Here is a 15096-nt window from a genome sequence, read left to right on the forward strand (position 1 = left end):
CAGGGGAGGGACGTTGCTGCGTCCCAGACACAGCCACAACCCTGATCAGGCACTTCAGGTCACCTCTTGTGGGGGGAACTGGTTTTACTGGGCCCTTCCATTCCAGTGCCTGGAGCCTTTCCCTGCCTCTCCCGGCCCTCTGGACAAGGTGGCCCTGTGCAGTCTTAATGTAGAAACCAAAGAGTTCCACCCTCCCCAACCCTATGTTCCCACTGCCCCCCGCCCCCTCTCCCAAATCCCAGTCTTTGTCAAGACTGCAATCACTCCTTGCTTGGCCAGCCCACCCCCCCCACCCCTTCCATTTTGCTCAAGGAGGGAGAAGGGTGGGGGGCAATTCTCCACCACAGGGATGGTGGGGGGGGGCTTGGGGTGCCTGGCACTGCTTGTGTCACTCTGTACATAGTGTGCATATGTGTATGTCTCTCCTGTGGGTGTTACCCCAGCCTGCCTTTTGTTTGAAAGAAACAGCAGTGCCTCCCCTCCCCATTAAACCCTTTCTCAGGGGATTGTGAGCCGTGTGCCTTTTTATCCCTGCAGGTGGGCTCCAAGCTGGACCCCTGTGCCAGGTGCTGTATAGCCCCCCCTCACCCCCACCCTCTCCCTCTTTCCTGCATCTGGGACCAAGACCTACTTGTGCCCGGCCCTGCAGAAGCACCTCCCCCTTTGGAGTGGGGATCCAGCCATAGCACGTGCTGCACAGACCAACCACACACCGATTCCCACCGCAGGGGTGGAGGGAGGAAAGGGCAGTGCTGCCCCCCCGTGTTGCAGACCTGGCAGCATTGAACAAAGGCACCGGCAGAAGCACAGTGAAACCCATGTATGCTTGGAGGCATAGTCTCAAGGTGCGGCTCAGTGCCTCTGGGGCTATGCCTGGATCTGAGGCTTTTCCTTCAGACCATCTTGGCATCTCTGGGGGCTACTCTGGGCTCTTCCTTAGGTGTTGGGGCACTATCTTGGCACCTTTAGGGCTGCTCTGAGTGCTGGGGACTCTTTGTAGGGTCTCTAGGACTGTCTAGGTGTGTTTGGGGCTGCTCTGGGGCTTTTCTGGGGTCTCTGGGTGGCCTTTTGATGGCTCTGAGCTGCTATGTTTCTCCAGTGTTCTTTCTGAGGGCTGCCTTGCTGCTTCTGCAAGCTGGCTGGGCTTCCCAAGGCCCCTAAGGGCACACTTGGTGTCTTCAGGGTAGCACCGGGTGTTTCAAACCTATAAATTGGGTGGTTTAGGCCATCCTTGTGTCTCTGGGGGTGCTCCAGGGCTCTTTCCAGGCTATTAGTACATTGCTGGGGCTGTTCTCGAGGTCTCCAAGTGGATGTCTTTGTGCTGCTTGAGCTGCTCCAGGTGTGCTGGGGCGTCCCCAGTTATTCCAAGGCTCCTGCAGATTGGGCTCTTCCAGAACCTCCAAGTCATGCTCAAGAGCATCTTTCCTGGTCCCTGGGCCTGTTCTCAGACTGACTGGGGTTCTTTCAGGGTCTGAAGGTGTCCTGTCAAAGTCTCGGGGGCTTTCTGGGACTTTCCAGGTGCTGTGGGATCTCTGTGGCCGGGGTGGGTCCCCAGGGGCTGCAGACTCTGGGCCTTTCCCGATCGCTGGGGCTTCCTCAGGGCCCCGAGGCCTGTCCTGCCCTGCAGGGCTGCACCTCAGACCCGCGGGGAGCGTTCAGGGTCTCCAGGGCTTGCTCCTGCTCCTCCTCCGTGGCCTTCGGATCTGATTTCCGGGCAGTTATGAGGGTCCCTGCGCGCCTTCCCGGGCCTGCACCGGGAACCGGCGTTTCCATGGCGACGGCTCGGCGTCAGCCCGTAGCAAGCCGACGGCGCTGCGCGCGCAGCGGCGGCACGCGCCCGCAAGCGGGCGGGGGAAGCCCCGCCCCTCCACCGCCTGCCCCGCCCTGTCCCTCCGCGCGGCATGCTGGGTGCAGCTCCCGCACTCCGCCGAGCGGCTGCGGGCCGGCCTTCGCCGGCTTGGAGCTGCTGCGCCGCGGGGCCCCGTCACGTTCTCTGCAGCGCTCCCCGCCGGCGCGGCATACCGGGCGTCGGCCGGTTGGAAAAGGGCTCGTGCCTGCTCCGCCGCCGTTTTGGGCATCCCTCCGGGGCTGGGCAGCGTCCTGGGGGCTCTGCCGGCATCGCTGCGGCTCGGCGTTGATTGGGGTGTGGGTAAAGCACTGAAGGAGCAGAGAAAGCCTCCTCCGACACCCAGGGCAGAGCTGGTCTCGGCAGGTGCGGCGGTTCTGGGTGTAATGTACCATAGCGGTGCCGGGTTTCCATGGTGGGAGAGGCGATGTGGCTTAGCCGTGGCGGGGGGGCTGCAGCCCGAGGGAAGGGAGGTGCTGTTGTGCCTGGATTTAGGGGTCTGCTGAGGGCAAGCAGAGGTCTGTAACCCTGAAAAGGGAGGCAGGAGGCAGGTCTCATTTATTAGCAGTGATAAGCCACCCTTTTCCTTTCCTTCTTGGGAAAGGGATAAGAGAATTTTCACCGGTCGATCTAGGCTTACTGTTCTTGGGAAGGGATGAAATACAGGTTTCTCTGAGCTGGAACTGTAATAAAAAGAAGATAACAGAAGCAAAGTTCATAAAAAAAGCTGAGTTTGTGATCGTGGTCTGATGTGTGTCGATGGAGGTGTCCAGGCACACAGGAAAAGGCACGTGGGATGGAGGGAGTGGAGAGAGTGTGTTGCATCCCGGCCAGATCTCTTCCTAGTGGTGCCCTGTTTTGTCCTTCCTGCTATTACGCTTACAGTAGAGCTGATGCAGCCTTGTCACCGGGTCTCTCCTCAGTAATGAAGCACGTGTCTTGTGCTGAGGACTGAGAGCGGCTCAGCAGGGCAGAGCGAGCGCTGTCAGCAGGCTCGGTGGGGCTGAACAAGTCTAACACTTGGTGACATGGGCACCGGGGTTCTGGACGTGCAGTGGGGGAACACCGGCAGGTTGCAGACAGGAAGGCTGCGGTCAATGGGGAGGGTTTGGAGAAGCTGCCATGGAGGCAGAGCCAAGGGTGGGTGGGTGAAAGGAGGCGGTTGTTGGGAGCGTCTTCTGGGGACAGAGTCTGCGTAGAGCTATACTGAGGATAAGTGAGGTGGGAGCCTTACAGGAGAGAGGGGTTTGGAGGTAGGTGGGGAGGGTAGGCCTGAGAGGATGGCTTGGGCCTTTCTTTGCTCCTCTTTGCCATCTGTGGCACCCATCAGGCTTCATCTGTCTTGCCTATGGGGGTTCTGACTTCCAAGCCAAATAATTATTTGCATTATTCCTGCTGCTTGAAACGCATGATACATACATCATTGTGCCACCACAACGGTCACCTCGCGAGCACCAGCTGAAATTGCCAATCCCTTCTGCATGGATCAGATTTGTCTTGCTCTCCATGATGAAGCAGTGAGTGTTGTGTTGTGTTCTTGTGTCACAGGTTTTTCTTGCCAGCTGTCTTAGCTCTGGTTGTCTCAGGTTTGCTAGCTCTTCTTTGCACAGGGGGCCATGCTTTCTGTGTCCTTGAGTGTGCTTTTCCATGTGCCCCAGAGCCCTCGGTGCACCTTTCAGAGCAACCCAGACCTTGCACAGATCAGGTGTGTGTACTGATGTCTCTACTGTGGTCGTGTTGGCCAAAGTCTTTCAGTCTGGCCATCTTGATGACCGCCCTCTCAGCTCTGCTGGCCTTTCTGCAGTGGGAAGTACTTGCTGATCCATCTTGCCTAGTTGTCTGTGCTCGTGTTGTGCCGTCTGCATCATGATCTTCATGGCCTAGGTCTTTTGGGTTAGCCATTGTGCTGTGTCAGTACTGCTAACGATTTTCTAATGAGCAGCATTCTCTGGCCCTTCTTTTCCAGCAGGATACCTGTGCTACACTGTTGTGCATTGTACGTTTTTTCTGGCTGGTGTTCTCTTCTGTGCTTATTGTGGTGTTCTGATGGCCTATTCCTGAATCTAGCACAGACAGTTCAGGGATGTTCTTATGCTGCTTTGTGATTTTTGTTGTTGTTTTGTGTTCTTCCTGGTCTGGGGTTGTCTTGCCTGTAGGGTTCCAGCTGTGGAAGCAAATAATGCTCATGAAGTGTATGGAGGAAGGAGGAAATAATGGGGGGCACAGAGTGGTGGTGAGGAGCGGGGGTGGAGGCAGAAGAAGTTGCAGGATAGGGTGGCTGTCAGGGACGTCATCAACGTGTTGATTTGGGTTCAGAGAGCATGTGTTGTGTGGTACTGGTGGGCTGTTTGGTTAATGGCCAATAAGGAGGTAAATACCTGGCCCTTTCCTCACAGGCACTGCAACTGACTGACGATGGCACAGCGGTTTGGCTAGCAGTCTGGGGCAAGTTTCTCCTGGCTGGTGGTGGACAAGTGCCAGGGCAAGAGAGCTCCTCTGAGTTGCCTGGGGCACCTGCGACTCTCATGCCTGCTGGTAACAATGCCACCCCAAAGTATCAGGGAAAGGGGAGATGGCACTGCAGAGCAATGATATCAGGTGGGTGGGGCAGGTCTGCCTGGAGGACCTATTTGATCTTCCCTGGCCTTCTGGTCTGAGGTTTCTTCCCAGAGTGTATGGCTGCCTGTTGCAGATGCAGCTGTGCTGCAGCTGCAGGGAGGCAGGTGTAAGCAGACTTGCAGGCCCAGGCCCAGAGCCTGGGCTACGGCTTTGTCAACTGTGTTGAGAGGGGCAACGCCAACAAGGCCATCAGCACCCTCAATGGCCTCAACTGCAGACCAAGATCATCAGGGAGCCGGACACCAGGGGGTCCCTTGGGGCAGGCAGATGCCAGAGTCTTTTGGCGGGATGGACAGCAAAGGGTCCTTCCTGGGGGGTGTGTGGTCCTGGGTCCCTGAGGGGGGGGCCCATGGGTGGGAGGTGGTTCTGGTGCCCGGACACCTGGGTCCCCGGGGCTGACCGCCACCCCCGACGTGTCCTATGCCCAGCCTAGCTCGGTCTCCATTTGCGATGCCAACCTTTACACGAGCGGCTTCCCCAAGGACGTGGGGCAGGAGGTGGAGTAGCTCTTCTCCCAGTACAGCCGCATCATCAGCTCCTGCATCCTCATCGACCAGGTCACAGATGCGCCCAGATGCCTGGGTCCCCCTGGGAGAGGGGGGCTGCCCAGATCCCTGGGTCCCTAGTAGGGTCTACAGAGCGGGGGAATGGTTCCTGGATCCTGTGGGTGGGCAGTGGGGTGTTGGGGCGGAGGGATTCCTCGGACATCTGGGTCCCGCAGGAGGGTCTGTGGGGGAGGATTTCCCGGATGCCTGGGTCCTGCAGGCATGCAGCAGAGTCTCAGGGCTCTGCCTCCTGGACTCCCCACGCACAGGTGTCTCACAGCAGGTGGGCTTCATCTGCATTGACAAGTGCATGGAGGTGGAGGAGACCATCCAGGGGCTGCAGGGGCAGAAGCCGCTGGGTGCTGCCGAGCCCATCGCTGTCAAGTTCACCAACAGCCCGGGCTGTTCTGCTAACAACAGGAGTGCTAACGGTAGTGAGGAGAGAGGCCAATGCAGCGAGTGGTGACTCCCCCAGAGCAACAGACACAAAACCATCTATTTTTTGTAAGAGAAGCAGCAGGGGGGGAGAAGAAAAAAAAATTCCTCTGAAGTCCCCCCTAACCACCCCTCCGCAGGGAAGTTGTGGGGGGTGGGAATCTGTCATGTGCCCCCCTCAGTTGTTTGGAGGCAGGGCCAAAGGTTGTGATCCCCAAGTGGGGTCACAGCATGTTTCGGGGGAGGTTGATGGTGCTAAAGGGGCCTCAATCAGGTTGAGGCTGTCAGGAGGTCCTGCTGCCCGAGCCCCCAGCACCCCCAAACCCAGGGGGTCTTGTCCACACTCCCCTGTCCCCACCCTTCTCCAAATACCCTAAAACAGGCATTTTTGCCCCAACCTCCTCAGCTTGCTGGGGTGGATGCTTTTGCTTGGCTGATTCTAGCATCCTGGCCAGAAAAGCCCCAAAACCCCCAATCCCCTCCACCCCCGACAGGCTGAGCCCCCCATAGCAGACCCATTGTCATCTTCATAATCATCATCATCATCTATTATTATTGTTGTTGTTATTACTATTATTATTTATTTTCTCTTCTCCATCAGGATAATTTCTTGCTTTTCAGTGGTTTTGGTTCCTATTTATTTCCAATTCTTTGCTGGCTTTCCCCAGCCCTGGGACCCCCAGGACCCTCTGCCCCTCCCAGGACCCCTGGGTCCCCACCCCCCTGCATCGCACTTTTGGTGTCGTGTCGTGCCCATTTGCAATTTCTTGTGGTTTTAACTTACTGTTAACATAAATATTACCAGCCCCGCACCTGTGTGGGCGTGTGTCCCCAGGGCAGGAGAGGGACCCAGGCATCCGGGGCCACCTCCACCCCCCAGGGTCTGCCCCCCCCGGCAGCTCTGTCCTGTTCCCTTTTTCTTTTTTCATCTCTTGCTTACTCTGCTTTTCCTTCTGTCCCTATTTCTTTCCTCTCTCTATCCCTATCTCCCTATTATTTATTGCTCCATCTTCATCCTGCTTTCTGTCCCCGTCTTTCTCTTGCTCCATCTTTCCGTCATTCTCCCTATTGCTGTCGTTCTCTGTCCCAGTGTCCTGCTTCCTGTCCCTCTCTTCTTCTCTGAATCCCATTTTCTGGCTCCCTGTCCCTCACAAGTTTTCTATATCCCTCCAACTGTATTCCCATCCTTCTTTTTCCCTCTGTAGTGGTTTAACCTCAGCCGGCCACTAAGCACCACACAGCCGCTCGCTCACTCCCCCCCAGTGGGATGGGGGAGAGAATCAAAAGGGTAAAAGTGAGAAAACTCGTGGGTTGAGATAAACACAGTTTAATAGGTAAAGCAAAAGCTGCGCACGCAAGCAAAGCAAAACAAGGCATTCATTCACTACTTCCCATGGGCAGGCAGGTGTTCAGCCATCTCCAGGAAAGCAGGGCTCCATCACGCGTAACGGTTACTTGGGAAGACAAACGCCATCACTCCAAACGTCCCCCCCCTTCCTTCTTCTTCCCCCAGCTTTATATACTGAGCATGACGTCCCATGGTATGGAATATCCCTTTGGCCAGTTTGGGTCAGCTGTCCTGGCTGTGCCCCCTCCCAGCTTCTTGTGCACCTCCAGCCTTCTCAGTCCGTAGAGCATGGGAAACTAAAAAGTCCTTGACTAGTGTAAACACTACCTAGCAACAACTAAAACATTGGTGTGTTATCAAGGTTGGTTCTCACCCTAAATGCAAAACACAGCACTGTACCAGCTATTAGGAAGGAAATTAACTCTATCCCTGCCGAAACCAGGACACCCTCTCTCCCCCTCTGTCCTGCTGCCCATTGCCAATTTTTCTTTCTCTTTCTTTGTGTCCTGGTCCTATCACTCTCTTTGTCTGTCCCTGTACTGGTTTTGGCTGTTTTGGGATGGAGTTAATTTCTTCATAGTAGCTTTTATGGGGCTATGTTTTGGATTTGTGATGAAAACAGCGTTGATAACACAGGGCTGTGTTAGTTATTGCTGAACAGCTCTTACACAGCATCAAGGCCTTCTCTGTTTCTCATGCTGCCCCACCAGCGAGCAGGCTGGGAGTGGGCAAGACGATGGGAGGGGACACAGCTGGGACAGCTGACCTCAACTGACCAAAGGGATATCCCAGACCATATGGCATTGTGCTCAGCAGTAAAAGCTGGGGGAAGGAGGGGATGTTCGGAGTGATGGCATTTGTCTTCACAAGTACCCATTACGCATGATAGAGCCCTGCTTTCCTGGAGATGGCTGAACACCTGCCTGCCGATGGGAAGTAGCGAATAAATTCCTTGTTTTGCTTTGCTTGCACGTGTGGCTTCTGCTTTACCAATTAAACTGTTTTTATCTCAACCCACAAGTTTTTTAACTTTTGCCCTTCCTGTTCTCCCCCCATCCCACTGAGGGGGAGCGAGTGAGTGGCTGTGTGGTGTTGAGCTGCCTGCTGGGGTTAAACCACAACAGTCCCTCTATCCCTAATGTTTCTTTCTCTATCTCTGTCCAGCTCCCTCTCCCTTTTTTTCTCTCATTATCCCTCTGTCCTGCTTCTTGTCCCCATCTTTTCTGTCTGTATCTTTCTGTCCTGCTGCCTGTCTCATTGTTTCTCGCTGTATCCCCCTCATCCAGCCAGCTGTCTCTTGTATCCTCTGTCCTGCTCCTCGGACCCTTTTCCTCCATCTCCGTCCTGCAGCCCATTGCTTTTTTCTTCTCCATCTTTGTCCTGATCTGCATCCCTTTTTTTCTCTCTCTGGCTTGTTCCCTGTCCTTCTTTTTCTCTCTGTCTGTATGTTCTGCTCCCTGTCCCAGTCCTGCTCTCTCCCCTTCCTTCTTCCTCTTCTCGTTTTCTCTCTCTCCCCCTCTGTCCTGCTCCCCATTCATCTCTTTCTCTCCCTCTATCCCTAAACCATATCCTTAGTTACTGACCTACAAAGATTCTAGTCCCATAGTGAGTTTTTCCTTATCTAGAGAATTTATGGTTTGTCTGAATGCATAAAAGCACGTAAACCTAAAGATAAGGTGGGATTTATCCTCGGTGCTTCTTCATGATTTTATGTTCTAATAAACAGCAAAAGCTCAAAGTAAACTTATGTTTCAGTCTACTTTGACAGGTGTTACCAGGAGGGGACAGTGTAGAACTGTCCTGTTGGTGCAGCAGGGAAATGTAGATAGCACTGTGACTGCTGAATGACCCCAAAAATCACCTAAAAGACTCTGAGTCACCTACCCCATCTTGAACCACCTCTCTTTTGGTCTTTGAGCTCCTCTAGGACCTCTGTGCTGTACACAGAAGCTGTCCCGAGGTCCCGTTGTTCCATGCGAGCCTTTTCCTGCCTGCATAATCCTTTTAGGACCCCTCTAGCATCATCCCAACCCCTCCTGCATCCCTCACTGTGTCCCAGAGCTTTCTTTTGCCCCTCTTACTCCCTTTGGACCCCTTTAGTCTCCTTGGGACCCCTCCTGATGCCGCCTTTGGGCTGCAGAGCACAAAGAGCCACTGAGGTTGCCTCCATTCTGTCCCTGGCCCCCTGAGGACACATGTACTCTGCTCAGATCCACCCCCCCCCCCCCCCCCCCAAGTTCCTTGCCATGTCCCTGAGCCTTCTTTGGTCTCTCTGGTCCCTTCTTGTCACTGTAGCGCACTTTGAGCCTCTCTTGTTTCTTCAGATCCCCTCCTGAGGCCTTCCTTGTGTCCTGAAGCACTCCTTTTGCCCTCTCTCTCTCTGGGCTCTTCTGTAAGCCCTTGAGCCCCCCCATTACCTCTGTCATTTGCTCCAGAAGCCATCTGAAGGTCCCATCGTGCTCCACAGCTTTTTGCTGCCCTTGTCACTGGGGTCCTGGGATGCCTCATCGGTGCTGCTGTGTTGCGCTGCGCCCAGGCATGCGGTGTGGAGGGACACCCTTCTCTCTGTCCTCTGCTCTGCCCAAGCTGGTGGCCAGGTCTTCCCAGGTGAGCACTAGGCCAGGGTGCCTGGGCTGCTGGGTGTGGGACAGAGAACAGGGGCTGGGGGCAGGACACAAAGGACCATGCAGGTGAGAACCAGCTGCCCTGGATGATTGAGGTGGGCAATGACTGGAGAGGAGTGACAGGAGCAGGGCAAGATGGTGAGGAGGGAGGTGCATTATCAGAGGCAGTACCGTGGGAAGGAGTAACTTCTCCCTGTCCTCTGCAGGGAAAAAAAAACTATGTCAAAGCTGTCCTGGAGAAATACTTGCCATTTGCCATTCAGGTTATGAAACTGCATGACTTCCTGAGAACGGTTGTGTGCACGTGGTGTTGCAGGTCAGGACTGCCTGGGCAGGGATCCCCAAGTTGCGTGCCAAGCCTGCAGGACAGCTCTCTGCGGAACAAAAGTCAAGGACAACTTCTTAGAGGTAAGAAACTTTCAATTTGCTCACCTCAGGACCCATCCATTTGCCTCTAGGCATCTCAAAAGCTTTTTATTTGCCGCCTTGTTCCCTCAGAAGCCCATTTCCTTCTAATTCCCATGATTACTCTGCTTGCCTTTTGGTCCCTGCGGGCTCTTTGGTACCATCAAGATGGTACCTGTTTGTCCTTTTGCTCCATTAAATCCCCCCTTTTTTCTCTCTGGTCCCCTCAAAACTTCTCAATTTGCTTTTGGTACATCCCAGAGGCCTTTCCGCCCCCCCCCCCCCCCGTCCCTTCTCAAGACCCCTTTGTTTGCACCCAGTCCCCTCAGAACTCCTCCGATTTCCATCTGCTCCTCTCAGGACAGCTGGGCTTGTCTTTTAGGGCACCCGAGAGCCCCACATTTACCTTCCTTGTACCCCCAGAGCCACCCCTCCCCATTCTTGTTGCCTGGGGACCTGCCTATTTGTTTATCTTGCACCCCAGAGACCTCCGTTTGCCTTTCTCGTGACCCAGAGGTCTTTGTGTGCCCACGAGTCCCTGCAGGACCTCTCCATTGGTCAGCATGCCTTGGAGCCATCCTTTTGCCTTTTCACTGCAGCCACCTTGATAAGCTGTCTGATTCCCTCCATACACTTCACTTAGTGTTACTTAAGGTGCTTGGTACAGTTTCTGATGCTTTTTTGTTTTGTTTTGTTTCAACCCTATCCTGGTGTTTCCTGTCCTTTGGGACTTGTTTATTTCTGTTAAGGGAGTCAGATGGAGAAAACTAGGAGTCTTGGTGACTTAGAACTGTTGTTGGTGATCTACAGTATTCACTTTGCAACTAGAGATATTTTAGAGAAGGATTCCTACAGGATTTAATCCTGCTTTGTCATTCAGTCCTACCCAGAATGTAGTACTCTGCCGTATATAGTGTAGTGAATGACCATGGGGAGATGATTGCGGATCTGACTGTTGAAGGGTGCGTGGAGTTGAAGTAGATGGTCAGTATAGAGGAGGATTGGGCTGTGAAGCAGGTAAGTAACTGGTTTGTGCGAGTGTGGGACTGCAAATTCTTTTGAGGGGCTTTCTAGTTTCTGGTGTCATCTGACGGGTCAAGTGTTATTCTTGTGTGCAGGTTTGGAAGGTGGGGGCCCACTGCAACGTGCAGAGCTCCCTTGTTTTCCGCCAGGAATCCAAATCACGGAGATGATGTTGCTGTGAAGAGACAGTTGTAAAGATGCTAAGGACAGCTGTGTGTCTCATGTAGAATAAAATTCTTTGTGCTCTGTGTGTGTTCCTCCTTTGAAATAAAGGTGAGCTGGCACGGTGTTTCAGCGTTATGTATTGTACCTGCTGTGATGTGTCTGTCCTCACCACAGCTCGCATTCGTTTCCATTGCGTCGCCACAGTCTCGGCAGCATCGTGGGTTTTGTTGGACACGCTGTTGGTGGAGCCAGCAGTCAATAGGGTCACAGGTGCTCGGGTAGGCGGCACTGCATTGGCTGGAGGCTCCTGTTGGCATAGCAGCAATCGTTCGGTGCAGCCGGTGGTGGTGGCACAGCCACATGGCCAGCAGTTTGATGTTGTGGTATATCTGTTGCACGTGTGTTTGGTGCCCTAGGAATTTGGGGTTCCCAGAAAAAATGGGTGGCGGAGCTGGAGGAGAGCAGGTGATGGCTAAAGGCCGAGTTGCTTGCTCGGAGGGGTCACTCTCTGCGGAGCTTCAAACTTTGGAGCTGAAGTGCAAAATCATCAAGTGTCCGAGCTGGACTAACACTTGTCCAATCTCTGGTCACATCGAGGCGCCCCGGTTGTTTTTCCTGGGACTTCTAAAGCCCTGGGTTTCTATTATTTTAATTTTTACTACTTATTTACTTTAAAACATTTAGGACACAATTTTAAATAACTGCAACTAGAATAGTCTTTGAGAGTAAATAATGGCTATAATCTACTCTAGCTATTACTTAAAACTTTGCAGACAGTAATTACTCCCAATTTATGTAATAAAATTACAAATAGCAGAATATAAGTAATAGAGCACTAATCGGAAGTAATACCTGTAGAGAATCAGCTCTAATTAATATTAAAAAAAAAATAATCATGCATGCTAGTTAATCCACTTAGTAGTAAAGTAACGATTAAAATGTTAGAGTGTAAACAAATAAAAGAAATGTTATTTAGGAGTGAGTAATAACTAAATTTAATTACAGCTATTGCTTAACAAACCAGGGAGTAATTATTCCCAATCTGTATTGTAATTAAAAAATTTAATAATTTAGAAATTCTTTTTAAGTGATAAAGATATAAAACTAATTCGGAGTCATTAATAGCTAAATTTAACATAGCCATTATTAAATAAATTGCAGACGTTAATGACTGAATCGGAAACAAAATAATAGAGTTTTAGATTTTAAAACAAATAGAATTGGAAACTAATTGGGAGTCTTTAACGCTTAAATTATAACAGAGCCATAAGTAAGTTCGAAGGCAGTAATGACTCCCGCTTAGAACCAAAATAGTAATCGAAGCTTTAGATTTTTAAATAAAGAGAAATACAAATGAATCATTAAATAATGGCTACGTTTAAATGTAGGTATTAAAAAAATTCCCAGACAGTAACGATTCCCAACGAGAACTAACATAATATTAAAAGATTTAGATTTAAAATAAAAGTAAAATTAGGAAACTAACAGTGAGTCACAACTACCTAAATTTAAACATAGCTATTTTTTGGGGGGGGGGGGGGGCTGGTGGGAAAATAATCACAGGTACTAATTACTTCCAAGTAGAGCTAAAATAAAAATAATGCAAATTAAATCTGATTAACAAAAAGTTAAATTTAATTTTAAAAACATTTAGGATGCTAATTGGGCATCATTAATGCCTATTACTTATTTAATAATAGCAATGTTAAATGTATGCATTAACGATGCCCAAGCAGTATTATCATAATAAAAATTTCTAGTTATGAAGTGGAAATAGAATACTAATTGGGAGCAGTTTATTATAATAATCTCTTATTAATTGTGGTACTTAATGTACTCCTAGTTAGGTTTCTAATTCATAATCTGGAATCGTGATTTAGAATAGTAATTAACCTTTCCTTTTGCGTCAGTCTGTCTTTTGCACTTTGTCTCCTTTTCCATTTTTCCTGCAGCAGTTGTAACTGGAGCACTCTTCAGGTGCGAGCCATTTGTTCCTTGTCTTTTACAACATCAAGCTATTTAATTAGACCATTTAAATAATATAATGTTATCCAATTCAATAATTAGATAAAATGCCAGGAATGAATTAATTGCGCCCAAGGAGTATTCCACTTCATAGTGTTGCGCCAGTGCTGAGACTTGTCAGTTTTATACTTTTTCCTTACCAGACTGTTACGCATCCATAGACCCGTCATCGCTGTTTTAATGTGGAGTAACTACTGATCGGGATGATCATGAGAACCGAATGTTGTAACCTATAATTAGCAATAATGAGTAAACAGCAAGTATTGCTTAAATACGCAAATACCGCAATTATGCAAATTAGGGCGCCCCTCCCCGTCCCCACCCCGCCCCGGTCTCGCCTCATAATTAACAAACAAGCACCCCCGTCCCCGCGCACGCACCAAGCACCGGCCGCAGCCCCGGAGCCCCGCGCCGGCCCCGACGCGAAACGACGCGGACGCAGAGCCGAGGCGGTGGCACCACCACGGCGCCTGAGCTCCGCCAGCGGCCGCCGCCAGCCGGCAAACGCAGTCCACGGCAACGGCGGCCGTTACCGCTGAAACCCGCGCGAGAGGCCCCGAGACGCGGAGAAACGCGGGCGCCGGGCACCAGAGACCCACGTCCGAAGGACTAACCGGCACCCGCGGAGCTCCGGTGGGCTCCCCGCCACACGGAGCGGCTTCTCGTCTGCGAGCACACACTCCCGCCGTCCCGGAGCGACGGCCGACCCGCACGCACCAGCTACCGGATTCCGTCGGCCGGCGCGCGGCGCCGAGAGCGCCCACTAGCGCTCCAGGAAAGAATCTCTACGCACCCGAGGGCCTCCCGGAAGTCGCGCTCTATGGGCCGGCAGTCCTCCAGGACGCCGGAAGTGCCCTTCAGTCCTCCGGAAGTCGCGCTCTATGGGCCGGCAGTCCTCCAGGACGCCGGAAGTGCCCTTCAGTCCTCCGGAAGTCGCGCTCTATGGGCCGGCAGTCCTCCAGGACGCCGGAAGTGCCCTTCAGTCCTCCGGAAGTCGCGCTCTATGGGCCGGCAGTCCTCCAGGACGCCGGAAGTGCCCTTCAGTCCTCCGGAAGTCGCGCTCTATGGGCCGGCAGTCCTCCAGGACGCCGGAAGTGCCCTTCAGTCCTCCGGAAGTCGCGCTCTATGGGCCGGCAGTCCTCCAGGATGCCGGAAGTGCCCTTCAGTCCTCCGGAAGTCGCGCTCTATGGGCCGGCAGTCCTCCAGGATGCCGGAAGTGCCCTTCAGTCCTCCGGAAGTCGCGCTCTATGGGCCGGCAGTCCTCCAGGATGCCGGAAGTGCCCTTCAGTCCTCCGGAAGTCGCGCTCTATGGGCCGGCAGTCCTCCAGGACGCCGGAAGTGCCCTTCAGTCCTCCGGAAGTCGCGCTCTATGGGCCGGCAGTCCTCCAGGACTCCGGAAGTGCCCTTCAGTCCTCCGGAAGTCGCGCTCTATGGGCCGGCAGTCCTCCCGGGACCCTGGTATTTCCTGTCAGTCCTCCAGAGGTCACACTGAATGTAACAGCGCTCCTTCAAAACTACAGCAAAGCTTCCCAAATTAACCGCAAAAATAACTAAAAAATAAAAAAATTAAAGTACCACTGTGGAAATGTCTTCTCCACAATAACAAATTGGCATAGCTTGAACATAAGTGGTATGATAATCGCTGGAGGTGACTCAAAGCTCCCAGAAGGAAAAAAACCAGCTACTGGAAGTCAGCCATACCAGACTAGAACTAACACATAGAACACCAGAATCAAAGTACAAAAAAACCCAAGAACTCACCCAGACGATGTGTCAAACACACATCCTACACCCCCCTATCCTAACCCCAAGAAAGACAACAGGAGGAAGGCAACACCCTGAAATCCAAAACTATGAAATATACAAGGTAAGGCAAAACCAACTCCACCAGCCCAAAACTAACACTCTTTAACCATATCCCACTTAAACCCTAGCACCCAATAACCCCACCACCACGATAACCCTAGGTAGCGATCACAGATGCAAGCTAAGAGGCTTCCCCACCCACACCTGTGAAAAGATCATGACCATGGGGTTCTAAAGATTCAACAACAGACAGGA

The 15096-nt window shown here is 52.3% G+C and overlaps 2 long non-coding RNA genes across 3 annotated transcripts; one reads left to right on the plus strand and one right to left on the minus strand.

The window, feature by feature from the left end:
* Positions 1 to 2385: 2385 nt before the first annotated feature.
* On the minus strand, positions 2386 to 13766 carry LOC143171436 (uncharacterized). Of its 2 annotated transcripts, XR_012997192.1 has the most exons (4): positions 13650 to 13766; positions 13176 to 13265; positions 9667 to 9791; positions 2386 to 4010 (listed from the first exon to the last, which is right to left on the minus strand). It is a non-coding gene; the product is annotated as an uncharacterized LOC143171436 (long non-coding RNA). The 2 variants fall into 2 exon arrangements; XR_012997193.1 differs by lacking the exons at positions 13176 to 13265; positions 13650 to 13766 and adding an exon at positions 11156 to 11547.
* Positions 9745 to 11134, plus strand: LOC143171437 (uncharacterized). Its single transcript, XR_012997194.1, has 2 exons — positions 9745 to 9825; positions 10941 to 11134. It is a non-coding gene; the product is annotated as an uncharacterized LOC143171437 (long non-coding RNA).
* Positions 13767 to 15096: the final 1330 nt, after the last annotated feature.

This window comes from Aptenodytes patagonicus, chromosome 27, assembly GCF_965638725.1.
Source record: "Aptenodytes patagonicus chromosome 27, bAptPat1.pri.cur, whole genome shotgun sequence".
Taxonomy (NCBI): Eukaryota; Metazoa; Chordata; class Aves; order Sphenisciformes; family Spheniscidae; genus Aptenodytes; species Aptenodytes patagonicus.